This window comes from Triturus cristatus, chromosome 7 (assembly GCF_964204655.1).
Source record: "Triturus cristatus chromosome 7, aTriCri1.1, whole genome shotgun sequence".
NCBI lineage: Eukaryota > Metazoa > Chordata > Amphibia > Caudata > Salamandridae > Triturus > Triturus cristatus.
Window position 1 is genome coordinate 697,586,916 of NC_140590.1, and position 15,935 is coordinate 697,602,850.

The window sequence follows — 15,935 nt, forward strand, 5'->3', positions numbered from 1 at the left end:
GTAATGAGGCCATACCCCTTTTTACACCTCTCTGCAACGCAGCTCCGTGGGTCTTACTGGAGGTACCTGGTGGCCTAGTTGGCCACTAGGGGACCTCAGGATTCAAGGGGACTTAATCCGCCAACTTAAAACGCGCCACTTGGCGCGTTTACACAGTGGTGAAGGTAGGGGGCGGGCCTGAGGTGATACTGTGCAACCACGCCCTGTGGCACGTTTTAAGTTGGAGAATTCATTCCTCTTCAATCCAGAGGTCCCCTAGGGGCCAACTAGCCCACCAGGTACCTCCAGTAAGCGCCACGGAGCTGCGTTGCAGAGTGTTGTAAAAAGGGGCATGGCCTCTGAACACCTCTCTGCAACGCAGATCCCTGGCGCATACTGGAGGTACCTCGTGGGTAAGTTGGCCGCCAGGGGACCTCAGGATTCAAGGGGACTTAATCCCCCAACTTAAAACACGCTACGGGGTGCGTTTGCACAGTGGTGAAGGTAGGGGGCGGGGCCTGAGGTGATATGTGTGCAGACACGCCCTGTGGCACATTTTATGTTGGGGAATTAATTCCTCTTCAATCCAGAGGTCCTCTAGGGGCCAACTAGCCCACTAGGTACCTCCAGGAAGCGCCACAGAGCTGCGTTGCAGAGTGTTGTAAAAAGGGGCGTGGCCTCTGAACACCGCTCTGCAACGCAGCTCCCTGACGCATATTAGAGGTACCTGGTGGGCTAGTTGGCCCCCAGGGGACCGCAGGATTGAAAAGGAATTAATTCCCCAACTTAAAACGTGCCACAGGGCGTGTTTGCACACGTCACCTCAGGCCCCGCCCCCTTCCTTTACCATTGTACAAATATTCCTCTAAAATCAGCCGAACTACGAATTCCTTTTTACTCACCTGTTATCAGGAGAGAACCCAGGGCTGCATCTTTTAGCCCAGCACTGACCCTGAAAAGTTATTCTAAGCGTACTTACCAGTAACTTGTATTTCCTTCCATAGGAATCCATTGTGTGGTTTTCAGCAGAAAAGTTTCTGTGTCAATTTTTGAAACGTACAAATATTCCTCTAAAATCAGCCGAACTACGAATTCCAATTTACTCACTTGTTATCAGGAGAGGACCCAGGGCTGCATCTTGTAGCCCAGCACTGACCCTGAAAAGTAATTTTAAGCATACTTACCAGTAACTTGTATTTCTTCCCATAGGAATCCATGTGTTGTTTTCAGCAGAAAAGTTTCTAAGTGTCCATATTTGAAACGTACAAATATTCCTCTAAAATCAGCCGAACTACGAATTCCAATTTACTCACCTGTTATCAGGAGAGAACCCAGGGCTGCATCTTTTAGCCCAGCATTGACCCTGAAAAATAATTCTAAGCGTACTTACCAGTAACTTGTATTTTCTTCCATAGGAATCCATTGTGTGGTTTTCAGCAGAAAAGTTTCTGTGTCAATTTTTGAAACGTACAAATATTCGTCTAAAATCAGCCGAACTACGAATTCCAATTTACTCACTTGTTATCAGGAGAGAACCCAGGGCTGCATCTTGTAGCCCAGCACTGACCCTGAAAAGTAATTTTAAGCATACTTACCAGTAACTTGTATTTCTTCCCATAGGAATCCATGTGTTGTTTTCAGCAGAAAAGTTTCTAAGTGTCCATATTTGAAACGTACAAATATTCCTCTAAAATCAGCCGAACTACGAATTCCAATTTACTCACCTGTTATCAGGAGAGAACCCAGGGCTGCATCTTTTAGCCCAGCATTGACCCTGAAAAATAATTCTAAGCGTACTTACCAGTAACTTGTATTTCCTTCCATAGGAATCCATTGTGTGGTTTTCAGCAGAAAAGTTTCTAAGTGTCCATTTTTGGAACGTACAAATATTCCTCTAAAATCAGCTGAACTACGAATTACGATTTACTCACTTGTTATCAGGAGAGGACCCAGGGCTACATCTTGTAGCCCAGCACTGACCCTGAAAAGTAATTTTAGGCATACTTACCAGTAACTTGTATTTCATCCCATAGGAATCCATGTGTTGTTTTCAGCAGAAAAGTTTCTAAGTGTCCATATTTGAAACGTACAAATATTCCTCTAAAATCAGCCGAACTACGAATTCCAATTTACTCACCTGTTATCAGGAGAGAACCCAGGGCTGCATCTTTTAGCCCAGCATTGACCCTGAAAAATAATTCTAAGCGTACTTACCAGTAACTTGTATTTTCTTCCATAGGAATCCATTGTGTGGTTTTCAGCAGAAAAGTTTCTGTGTCAATTTTTGAAACGTACAAATATTCGTCTAAAATCAGCCGAACTACGAATTCCAATTTACTCACTTGTTATCAGGAGAGAACCCAGGGCTGCATCTTGTAGCCCAGCACTGACCCTGAAAAGTAATTTTAAGCATACTTACCAGTAACTTGTATTTCTTCCCATAGGAATCCATGTGTTGTTTTCAGCAGAAAAGTTTCTAAGTGTCCATATTTGAAACGTACAAATATTCCTCTAAAATCAGCCGAACTACGAATTCCAATTTACTCACCTGTTATCAGGAGAGAACCCAGGGCTGCATCTTTTAGCCCAGCATTGACCCTGAAAAATAATTCTAAGCGTACTTACCAGTAACTTGTATTTCCTTCCATAGGAATCCATTGTGTGGTTTTCAGCAGAAAAGTTTCTAAATGTCCATTTTTGGAACGTACAAATATTCCTCTAAAATCAGCTGAACTACGAATTACGATTTACTCACCTGTTATCAGGAGAGAACCCAGGGCTGCATCTTTTAGATCAGCACTGACCCTGAAAAGTAATTCTAAGCAGACTTACCAGTAACTTGTATTTCCTTCCATAGGAATCCATTGTGTGGTTTTCAGCAGAAAAGTTTCTAAGTGTCCATTTTTGAAACGTACAATATTCCTCTAAAATCAGCCAAACTACGAATTCCAATTTACTCACCTGTTATCAGGATAGAACCCAGTGCTGCATCTTTTAGACCAGCACTGACCCTGAAAAGTAATTCTAAGCGTACTTACCAGTAACTTGTATTTCCTTCCATAGCAATCCATTGTGTGGTTTTCAGCAGAAAAGTTTGTGTGTCCATTTTTGAAACGTACAAATATTCCTCTAAAATCAGCTGAACTACGAATTATGATTTACTCACCTGTTATCAGGAGAGAGCACAGGGCTGCATCTTTTAGCCCAGTACTGACCCTGAAAAGTAATTCTAAGCGTACTTAACAGTAACTTGTATTTCCTTCAACAGGAATCCATTGTGTGCTTTTAAGTAGAAAAGTTTCTAAGTGTCTATTTTCACAAACTAAAAATATTCCTAAAAAATCGTCTGTATGACTTAAACACATTCTTTCAACTGTTTACAGGAGATTCACCTGTGCTGGATCCAGGATCCACCACTGAGTAAGAAAAAGTAACAATAACACTACTTACCTGCTAAGTGAATTTTCTGCCATAGGATAACATTGGTGATACTATGTGAAAAAGTGTCAACTTTTAAAATACAATAATAATCCTTAAAAATCACTACTGGAACCAAAACGCTTTTACTCAACTGTTTACAGGAGATGTCCAAGGACTGAATCTAGCATCCAGTCCTGTGGTTAGAAAAGTAATCGCTAAAGTGACTAATTGCATTTGACTAGAAATTCACATTGAGCTCAATGTTGCTTTGTGTTTGAAATTGTGTTGCCCATTGCAACAACTGTAACTACTGCACTTAAAAGTCTATTGCCTATTTGCAAAGTATTTAAACTAAAGTAATTCATTCTGAGAAAGTATATTTTGTTTTGTAATGTATAATGTAAATAAAAAAATAAGATATCTAAAAATAAACAGTTTAAACAATGTAGTAAATCAGTATAAAAAAATCAGTATAACAATTAATACATTAAAAATTGTCATTTACAAAACTTTTGAAATTCACTGAAAAAAACATTGGTTTCAGGCCTGATATAGTTAGGAATAGGCATTTAAAAAACCTTAGAAATTCACTTAAAAAACAATAGGTTTTAGGGGTGTTATAGTTAGCTGGACATTTCACTCGAACAAAACCATTGAAATTCCTCCGATATAGTTAGTTGGACTAACTACATCTCGCGCGCCCGTAATCCACTGCTGATGATGTCACATATTACATCATTCATGACAGGGTCAGTGACATCACTGATGATATCTCAAATGACATCACTGATGCACCACTCCCAAACCAACGGACCACGCGCGCAACCTGGGCTTCATCCTGGACTCCTCCCTCTCGATGACCAGACAAGTCAACGCCGTCTCCTCATCATGCTTCAGCACCCTGCGCATGCTCCACAAGATCTTCAGATGGATCCCCACAGAAACCAGGAAGACCGTTACCCAGGCACTCGTCACCAGCCGACTGGACTACGGGAACACCCTCTACGCCGGAACCACAGCCAAACTTCAAAAGAGACTCCAACGCATCCAGAACGCCTCCGCACGACTCATCCTGGACATCCCCCGACAAAGCCACATCACCGGACACCTGAGAGACCTGCACTGGCTCCCCGTCACCAAGAGAATCACGTTCAGACTCCTCACCCACGCACACAAGGCTCTCCACGACCTGGGCCCCAAGTACCTCAACGACCGCATGACCTTCTACACGCCCACCCGCCAGCTACGATCGACCAGCCACGCCCTCGCCACCGTACCACGCATCCGCAGAGCCACCGCCGGAGGAAGATCCTTCTCCTACCTGGCAGCCAAGACTTGGAACTCCCTCCCCATCCACCTTCGGCTAACCCAAGACCATCTCTCCTTCAGGAAGCAGCTCAAGACCTGGCTGTTCAAGCAGTAACGTACCCCTCCCCCCCAGCGCCTTGAGACCCTTCCGGGTGAGTAGCGCGCTTTACAAATGTCGTGATTGATTGATTGATTGATCACATCACTGATGACATCATCCACGTGACAATCAGATACACCTCATCATACACTAGTATAACCTTTCATCACTCACTGTAAAATAGAGAGTGCCAGATTTAAAACCATTGACACACCAATACAAGTTTCTAAACACCCACTCAGTGATTCCTAGATCTATACACACATCTAATCACTTACCTATAGATTCACTCATACATGCTGTCAATGATCAATAGAACACTATCAAATATACTTATACACCTATATCGACATTACACACCAGCATACATCCTAATCACTTATGAAGTCATCCTAATCACTTATGCAAACAATGGATCATACTTACTTTTACTTAGCTATACACTTATTAAAACACCACTTCATCTATTCATATTGATAATAACTCATCCTTAGTGTGTTATAAAAACACCATTACAACTATACAGTTATCCATACAGTCACTCATACAATCACTGAGTCTTATGTATACTTATGTATATACAACAACTGACACATACACTGGCTTTTATTTTTCTAGTTTGTTGGACATGTACCATTGAGACATATATTGGCTCATCGCCACACCCATAAAGATATTCACTCACCCAAACAACTGTTATAACATGGAGGTTTAAACAGTCAATCACACTGCTACTAAATCCTCCATCGAGATATTTATATTTATATATCCACCCATTCTTCAATGCAAATTGCTATATATATATATAATACATATTTAAATAACGAACCAAGCCACATTCACTGGATGATGTCATCAGTGATGTCATCAGTGATGTCATTTAAGATGTCATCAGTGATGTCACTGACCATGTCATGAATGATGTAATATGTGACATCATCAGCAGTGGATTGCGGGTGCGCAAGATGTAGTTAGTACAACTAACTATATCGGAGGAATTTCAATGGTTTTGTTCAAGTGAAATGTCCAGCTAACTATAACACCCCTAAAACCTATCGTTTTTTTGTGTGAATTTCTAAGGTTTTTTAAATGCTAGTTCCTAACTATATCAGGCCTGAAACCTATGTTTTTTTCTGTGAATATATATATATATATATATATATATATATATATATATATTCACTGAAAAAACCATAGGTTTCACACATGTTATAGTTAGCTGGACATTTTACTGATAAAAAACCAATGAAATTCCCCCGTTATAGTTACTGTAGGCAACTATAACTCACGCGACCGCAATCCTCTGCTGATGCTAATACTGTATTTAGACACTTATTTGCCCATATCTTCTTCCATTAAATTTTAGCTATACATATATTACAAATATTTTTTTTTCATAAAGACACATATGTCATCAGCAGAGGATTACGGTCGCGTGAGTTATAGTTGCCTACAGTAACTATAACGGGGGAATTTCATTGGTTTTTTATCAGTAAAATGTCCAGCTAACTATAACATGTGTGAAACCTATGGTTTTTTCAGTGAATTAGCAAGGTTTTTTAAATGCTATTTCCTAACTATAACGTGTGTGAAACCTATGGTTTTTTCAGTGAATTTGTACGGTTTTTTAAATGCTAAGTTACTTTACGCCATTTGTGGCGTGCGCGCCCACTTAACGCAGTTCGTTCCGTGCACGGTTTTTATCAACTTTAATAAGCCCTGTACATTTGGTGGCCTTCGGCCACCAAAAGCACAGGGGGTGAGGTCAATGTGCATAGTGTTTTTTTTATTTCGATTTTATAATTTCATGTTGCCAAAATTACGTTTTTTTTCTCTATTAATAAGCCCTGCACATTTGGTGGCCTGCGGCCACCAAAAGCACAGGGGGTGGGGTAAGTGTGGATAGTGTTTTTTTTATTTTTATTTTTTTACCGTAAGCGTACGGTAAGCTTACGGTAAGCGTACGGTAAGCGTACGGTAAGCGTACCCCGCGAAATTGCCGAAAAAAAAATAAAACCGTTTTTGCTCTTGGGGGATGTTTGGGGACTCCCTCAACATGACTATGTGGGAGGGAGTTGTCAAAACAGCCCCGTAACATGTTTTTGGCCATCATGTTTGATAAACAACACTCAGTGCGAGAGACAAAATGGCGGACGCCGCTTCCTGGTTTCGGCCGATTCGAATGTTTACTAAGATCTAAGAGCCAATCAGAATCGCGCTCGCGCACGCCACCGTAAGCTTACGGTAAGCGTACGGTAAGCGTACGGTAAGCGTACCGTAAGCGGGCTCAGATATATATATTGATTTAAAGGCTATTTTCTCAGAATCTACTGAACAGATTTACACCAAACCTACAAAAGGCACTTCCTTGACCTAGGGACTACCTCTCTGCCAAATTTCTAGTAATTCTGTTCAGCCGTTCGGGCTGTAGCTCGTTCTAAAGGTCCTATGGAAAAATGCATGGGAAAAACGCGTTTTGGGACCCCCCTTTTATCTCAGCCCCCGCTTGACGAATCCCCCCGAGACTTTCAGGGTAGGAGCGGAGCGTAGCGCCCCACCTATTTTGAGAAATTCACGAGGATTTGTCGACCGGCGCCAAAGTTATTCAAAATAGAATGTTGAGGTTTTCCTATGGAAACGTGGTCCTAACTATAACTACCTACTGGCGACCGCCAGTAGGTAATATATATATATATATATATATATATATATATATATATATATATATATTATCTATTAGCGGTCGCCAGTAGATAGTTATAGTTACAACCTAGTTTCCATTGGAGATCTCAAAATTCTATTTTGTATAACTTTGGCGCCGGTTGACGAATCCTCGCAAAATTTTCAAAACTAATGGGGCGCTCCGTTCAGCTCCTACCCTGAAAGTCTCGGGGTGATTCGTCAAGCGGGGGCCGAGAAAAAAGGGAGGTCCCAAAACACATTTTCCCCATGCATTTTTCCATAGGACCTTTAGACACAGCTACAGCCCGAACGGCTGAACAGAGTTACTTGAAATTTGGCAGAGAGGTAGCCATAAGGTCAAGGAAGTGCCTTTTGCAGGTCTGGTGTAAATCTGTTCAGTATTTCCTGAGAAAATAGCATTTAAAAGCATATCAATATCTATACGCAGGCAACTATAACTCACGCGACCGCAATCCTCTGCTGATGACGTCAGATATTACATCACTGATGACATATGTGTCTTTATGAAAAATAAATATTTGTAATATATGTATAGCTAAAGATTAATGGAAGAAGACATGGGTAAATAAGTGTCTACATACAGTGATGTAATATCTGACGTCATCAGCAGAGGATTGCGGTCGCGTGAGTTATAGTTGCCTGCACTAACTATAACGGGGGAATTTCATTGGTTTTTTACGAGTGAAATGTCCAGCTAACTATAGCATGTGTGAAACCTATGGTTTTTTAAGTGAATTTGCAAGGTTTTTTAAATGCTAATTCGTAAATATAACGTGTGTGAAACCTATGGTTTTTTCAGTGAATATATATATGTTCCTATATGAGTGTGTGTTACATACTGACGATAGCCAGTAGGTACATATAGTTAGCACCAAAGTTTCCATTGGAAAAGCGTTTTTTGTTTTGCCAATTACTTTGGCGCTGCTTGACGAATCTTCACGAAATGTTTAAAATACCTTTTTAGTTCAGCTACTGTGTTAACATTTTCTGGGTGACCCATCAAGGGGAGGGGTGAGAAAAAAGGGGGGTATGTAAATGTGTTTTCCTTATGTTATGTCTATGGGGATTTTTCATTTTTTGAAGACGACTACAGCCCGAAGCGCTGAACGGAATTACGCCAAATTTGGCCAAAATCTAGATGTTGGCCCAGTAAGCGTGTTTCTTGTGATTTGGTGTAAATCTGTTCAGTAGTTTCAGAGATATCTAAGTTTAAACAATATAGATATCTGTGGATGCGAGTCCTTGCAGTGGACTTACGGATGCTGCTGAAATTTGATTGGCTGCCAACACTTCAACCAGGAAGTGTTGGCAGTCATCTTAAGAAGCCGAGTCCTACAAAAATGTACAACAAGAAAGAAAACAGGGCAGGGAAGAAATGCCCTGACCCCCTCGGCCTCTTGGCGGGTTCCCACAGGGACCCTGTAGGGCCAAAGGAGGCATTCTTTTTTAAAATATTCTCAGCGGGAACTACGGATCCTGCTGACAATTAAAAAATAACAAAGTGCAGGCTCCAGTGCTTTGTGGGGCGCGATGTGGGGGTATTATAATAAAGGAGGGGGGTGCATGGCCCCCCTCCTTCTTGGGCACATTGATGCCCCAGAGACCACCAGATTTGAGAATAAAAAATGCAGCGGAGGCCCGTATGGCCTCATCCACTTCCCCAGGGACAACCGCCACCCAGGACTTATTTAACAATGGGGGGCTTTTGAACCCCCATAGCCCTGCGGATTGCCACTTTCCCGGGCTTTAAGTTTAAAGAATGTGGGAAGGGCGCGCAGACAGCCCATGGCCCTGGGTGCCACCACCTCTCCGGCAATTTAATTTAAGTAATGAGGGGGTGTACGAACCCCCCACAGCCCTGGGGACCATCACCTCCCTGGCGCATTTAAAAAACTGTAATGTTGGGGGCTGCGCAGCCCTGGGGACCACCACCTCCTTGTGGCAAAATTGAAGGTGGGAAGGGGGCCACACTGCTCCCCTCTTGGAGCCCTAGAGGGCCCTAGAGACCACCCCCAAGGCCGGGTCCTGCTATGTCCTGGGGTACCCACCCCTAGAGCATAGCCATTTGCTACGGCTTGACAGGACCTTTATCGCTCATGCCAAGCCATAGCAAACTGTGCTTCACTTTGAGCAAGCGAGAGCATTTTGCTCAAAGCGGAGCACAATTGCTTTTACACACAGGGAGGTGCATGGTAGCAGCTCTCTATGTGTACAAACAATGCTGTCTCCTACAGGAGGTGTGGAGCCAGAAGGGATTGTGGGGCCCTTCAGGCTCCCTCTGCAGTCCCAATCAGTGGCAGTGGGTGCCCTTGGTGGGACCAGGCCACCTACAATTTTGGCCGGGCCCTCCTCCCATTAATATTTTTGTTTTTAAATCCCCGAAGGAAAATAAAATAGACTGGCAAGTCACCAGAGGCCCGCCCCTTTTCACCACCATTCTGCAAATGCACCTCCTGGCACACAACTGTTTGGGGAATGAAGTCCCCTAGGTTGCTTAGGGTCCTTGGGGGCCAACAAGCCCTCCTGCTACCTCCAGTAAGTCCCAGACAGTGGGATAGTTGAGAGGACTTAGGAGGCCATGTCCTCTTTTTCCACCATGCTGAAAACATGCTTCCTGGTGCACTGGTGGTTCAGGGATGAAGCCTCCTTGGTTCTAGAGGGTCCATGGGACCAAAAAGCCCTCCTGTTGCCTCCAGTAAGTCCCACACAGCAGTATTGCTGAGAGGTCTTTGAAAGCCACAGTCCCTTTCTCCACCACAATAAATGCACCTCCTGGCGCAATGCTGGTCGTCGGATGAAGTCCCCTTGGATGCTGAGGGTATTTGGGGGCCAACTAGCCCTCCTGTTACATCCAATAAGTCCCATGGAGCGCTAGTGCTGAGAGGTCTTCCAAGGCCTTGCCCCCTTTCTCCACAACTCTGCAAACGCACCTCCTTGTGCACTGCTGATTGGGGTATGAAGTCCTCTGTGATGTTGAGGGTTCTTGGGGGCCCAGAAGTCCTCCTGCTACGTCCAGTAACTCAAACACAGCAGGATTCCTGACAGCTGGTCAGAGGCACTGCCCCCTTTCTCAGCCACTCTGCACGCACAACTACTAGTTAAAAAAAATTGAAATTCACTGAAAAAAACAAAGGTTACAGGGCTGTTATAGTTAGGAAATAGAATTTTAGAAACCTTACAAATTTACTTAAAAAAAACATTACAGGGACGTTATTGTTAGGAAATACTTTTTTTTTAAACTCAGAAATTCACTGAAAAAAACAAAGGTTATAGGGAATTTATAGTCGGAATCAGATTTCACTCATTCAAAACCAGTGAAATTCAGCAGTTATAGTTACCTGACCTAACTATAAGTTACGCCCTCGCAATGCACTGCTTCTGACCTCACATATTACATTACTCATCTTAAATGGCACCACCGATTTTATCATCAAGTGAATGTAAGTATTTTCTAAGAGTTTGTGATTGTTAAATATATGTACTAAGCTACTACAAAAGTTAAATTACTATACTAGGTGCACTACTACTGAGGATACTGCTTCTAACATATATTATGTGAGCGGCTGTATGACTGTATGTATCCTTGTGGGTAAGGGTGTGTGAGTGCGTGTGTGAGTAGCTGTGTGGGTGAGTGAGATCATCTGTGAGCAGCTGTATTGGTGAGGGAGTTGGTGTGTCAGTGGCTTTATGGCTGAGTGAGTGGCAGTGTAAGTGGTTCTATAGGTGGGTAAGTGTAAGTGGGTAAGTATATATATATATATATATATGACTTTGCAAAGAAAAGCAATAACAAGATATTGCCATACATACAAACATAGAACACCAGACATCTGTGACAAGAACAAAAGAGAATACCACCTCCTTGGAGATACAAACCAAAAGGAATCAGAGGAAAGGACTAAACTTGAACATAAACTATACATGCTATCTAGTCAAAGACTCCGGAAACAGAATGAAGCTTTGCAATTACAGCTAGGTGTAAGCGGAACTTGCGGAGTTTGACTCTACAGAATTTCAAGTAGTTACACACTGCCAGATTCTACTGAGTTACGCCAAGGGGTGGAAAATATACATGTTGTGCTGCTCGCACTGCACTTTAGCACCTGTAGCACAAGCAGTGCTTCATACATGCCAACATTTTAGGACAGGGATGTGGGAGATTTAAAAAATTCAGGAGAATGAAAATTCCCCATTGACTTCTATTGTAGAAAATGCAATTTCAGCTGGAATCAGGTCTATTGGCATGTATGGTGCTTTAAAATCAGTGTGAACGGCAGCATGCACTGTGCAAGAGTGCACGGCCATTTCAGTTTATTTTACTATCGCTCCAGTAGAAAATCTACTTGAGCTGCAACAAATCTACACGAAAAGTACACGAAAAGTAGCCCTTTGACCGCGACCATGCGGCTATTGGCAGAATTTGGTGTTACAATGGTAACTCAGAGACGCCAAATTCCGCCAATTTCTCAGCCCTACTTACAGCCATAAAATTAGCAAAGGCTGTCAGACAGAAATGGTACAAAATCACAGCCATAGACAAAACCGCATCAAGTAAATATGGGCATACATTAAGAAGATTAGTTAAAAAGAGAGGCAACGTTGGCAATCGAGAAGACAAGGCAAAGAACTATAGGAAGAATTGCCTTACAATTACAATCAGCCACACCAGCAAGCAACGGGTAGATTTTTATCCCAGCACAAGTGAGAAGGTGAGGACAACAGTGTCACAAAATAATCAACAATGTGGATCACAGGGTGCTATGTTTGTTGGCTAACCTGCTAGCAGTAACTAATTTTTACGAATGATGACTTTGAGATCAGCGATTGCATCCACCTTAAAATGAAACGCTTCTCAAAGTAATTTTTAAAAAATTGTTTAAAGAAGTTTCTCTCATGAACGATATCAGAACAATGACCGTTACTAACAATAAATTCAACATGCAAGGGAAAAATCGCACATAACTTGAGATAAATCAACACGAATTCTACCGAGAAGATTAGCAAATATAATATTATAATTTCTCCGACACAAGGCATTGCCCTCAACAACTACACTGTGCAGCATTGAATGCAAGTAAGGGGAAGTTATTTGCCTAAAATCCACAAACAAAAATGATTAACTGATTTATGTTTTCTAAATGTATTAATGACTTGAGTTTTAGGGAATTTTAATTTATCATTTTGCACAGTTATACGTTATTCCTGTCTCCGTCTTTAACTCTTCACCCGTACAGACATGTTTTTAACACCGTCTGGGCGTATGCAAAGTCCCCCGATACTGCTTAAGGAGAGGCGATGTGCTGATAGTCTAAATTATAATTTTTCACTGTGATTTGCTACTAGCTCCATTTCTATTTCTGCCCTTTCTTGAAACGATATTCTAATACTGTACAAACATTTGAGTTTGTTTCTTCAGTGATTAACTAATTTATTTTTGGCAAATGTTTTAATTACTTGAATTTTCATGAATCATATTGTTTATTTCACAGTTGCACTTCATTCCTGTTAGGTTCTTGATGTCCCTGCCCATACTAGCATTTTTCATGCAGAGGCCATTTTGCTTGGGACAGTAAAATTATTTTTCAGTGGTTTAGAATTCAAGGTCGTCGTTGAAGGCACATCAAAGACATGTCTGTCTGCACTGATCTGGACTGGAGTGTTGCTAGTTGCTACTTTACTTGCCTCTTTGTCCCCAGGTAAGCATTCTTCCCTTTATTTTTAATCACACACTATCCGGTTACAACTTCCTACCCCGAAATCAGTGATTGATATCCTTGTAGCTAAGAACCTTTAGTTTCCCTCTCTCTCTGCCACAATTGTGCGCCAGTGTCCTTTGTTTTTAAGAGTTATTGTCACCCTCTTAAAACATGTCTCCTTAATGAGAAGTCTGCTACAAAGAATAACTTTGGGATTGCAGATCTCCTTCAAGCAAATGTTATAGATGTAGTAGCCTGTGTAACTGAAACCTTGCTCAATTCTCCTAATGCTTCAGTCCTTGAAACCATTACACTCTCTGGCCACACCGTCTTTCATGTTGATCCCTACCTGGTGAAGGGATGACCCTCATCTTGAAGTCATGTTTATTGATTCGCCCAAAAAATTCCTACAATGAAAATATTGATTGTATATTTTAAATTTCACTAGAATAATGTATTCATTATATTGATTTATAGACCCTTAGTTCATCATCTACTATTGATGACCTCTCAGAGTTTAAATCTTATGCTAAAGTGTGACTCTGTCTTTGTTTTAAGAGATTAAATCTCTGGCTTGAAGCTCCTTCAGGTTTATCAGAATCCACTCTTTCTAAATGTTCTATGGTAGTACCCTTTAAAATCATTCTGCTACTCATAAACCTGGCTATCTATTTGATACCTTCCTTGCTTATAACAATCTGCTTTGCCCCAAATACACAAAAATTAAAGGGAAGAATGCTTACAAATAACATTTTTGATTGATGAAATTCCCTAAGTGACCAAGGGTATGCCCAGATGTGGGTCCCTTGATCACTGAGAAGGGACTCCCATTGACCTTGGTTTGATCAATTCCTGTCACAGGCACTAGGCCCAGCCACAGAAGTGGTGCAACATTTTTAACAGCAAAAGTGTGATAATACTCGGTGGTAAAAATGTTGTGGATTCCGCAGGTTTCCAACACAGAGATGTAAGGTAAATGCATGATTTCAGGCAAAGTTTGAGGTTTGCAGAGCATTGTGGGTAAGAAACCCTCAGATCTGTGTGAAGCACACTACCCTAGAATCCTCTGGGTGTTGGTAGGTTTCCATGAATGGCACCTGAGCACAGCCCCAAATCCCGCAGCTATCCTGATTGCTGATCTCTACACATTGCGTTTTAGGGTATTTTGTGTCAAGGTCTCTTGGCCCATCCACACAAGTGAGGTACCCTAGTTATCGGGCGACTTGGGAGAATGTTGGGTGGTAGGAAATGTGTGGCTCCATGCAGATTACAGAAGGTTTCCTCACAGACATGAGAGGAAAGTGTGTGTTTTTAGTAAAAGTTTGCTGTTTTCGGGTCATTGTGGGTAAGGGAAGTTTGTGGGATCCACATGAAGCACACCATCCTGGACTCCCACGGTTGTGTAGTTTTCAGAACTGTCTGGGTTTTGTAGGCTTTTCCAGGTGGCAGCATACCCAAGCCCAACAAGTGCAACCATTCACTATTGCAAATGGGACAATATTGGGAGTTAGCTACATTCTCCTGGCCCATATGTAAAAACAACACCCAAAGGAACCAAATGTCCTCTTGATTGCCATTGTCGTGGGATCCCTTAGTGTACAACAGGAATACTGCTAAGGCTTTAGGGGTGAGGACGGGGGAGGAGTTAGGATGGGCCAGAGCCACACCATTATTTTATGAAAAAATATATTCTTGCCATATAGTGGGCTTTCTGGTACCCAGTGGCAAATTAAGGCAAACCTCCTATGTGCCCGGGGGGTGGGCTAAAAGACTGGTTTGTTCTTTTTTTGGGATGTGGGCATGACCAATGGAAGTGTGCAACACCTGGACCACTTGCTTTTGCACCAAAGTCACAATTTCAAGTATCAGGTGTACTTTTTACCCCCGAGGTGCATATTTGGGGAAATCACCTCAATTGGGACACAACTTCTACCTGCCTTCATGGAGGCAGAAAGACACTATTGCCCCTTCTGAGAAGGAGCTATGGCTCAATGCCAGAGTAGACTAGACCCTCTTTTTGCTTGTTTTGGCTCCGTTTTGAAATGTCTGGTGTTAAGAGGCCAATCTGTTCCCTTGCGGGGCAGATTGGGGTGAATACCCTTATCCACCCGCTGGGGGTAGAAAATGTATTGGGCTGTAGAGTGGATACAGCATGGGATAATTGGGATAATTGCCCATATTTGCCCCCGAGGGGAGCAGAAAGACTGCCTATGCCCTTTTGGGGTGGAGGCATGGCCATTCCCATTGGGAGAGCCTCCACCCCTATGTTTTTCCCCTGGTGTCTAGTGGCTTTTCTGCCTCCCCGACGGGGGAGATTAGGGGTAATCACTCCATCTGCCTACCAGGGAGGAAGAAAGACTGTCACCATATTATTTATGGGTGGGATTACACCATGGTGTCTATTGGGCTTTATGCCATTCCAGGGGGCAGATCAGGGGTAATTACCCATGGGCATGAACATGCCAGCGTGGGCAGCCCGCACACACATATTCTTTTAAAAATTCATTCCCTAGTGTGTAGCGGGATCTCTACACCCACCCCCCCCCACCCGGGTGGCAGATTGGGGCAATCACCCCCCATCTACCCTCCAATGGAGCCAGAAGAATTCACCATATTTTTTTTAGGTGTAGGGGCAAGGCCATGCCAATTGTGGGCAGCCCCATTCCCCATATTTATTTTTCTATTAACTCTGGTGTCCAATGGTTTTTTTGCCCCCCAGGTGGCAGATC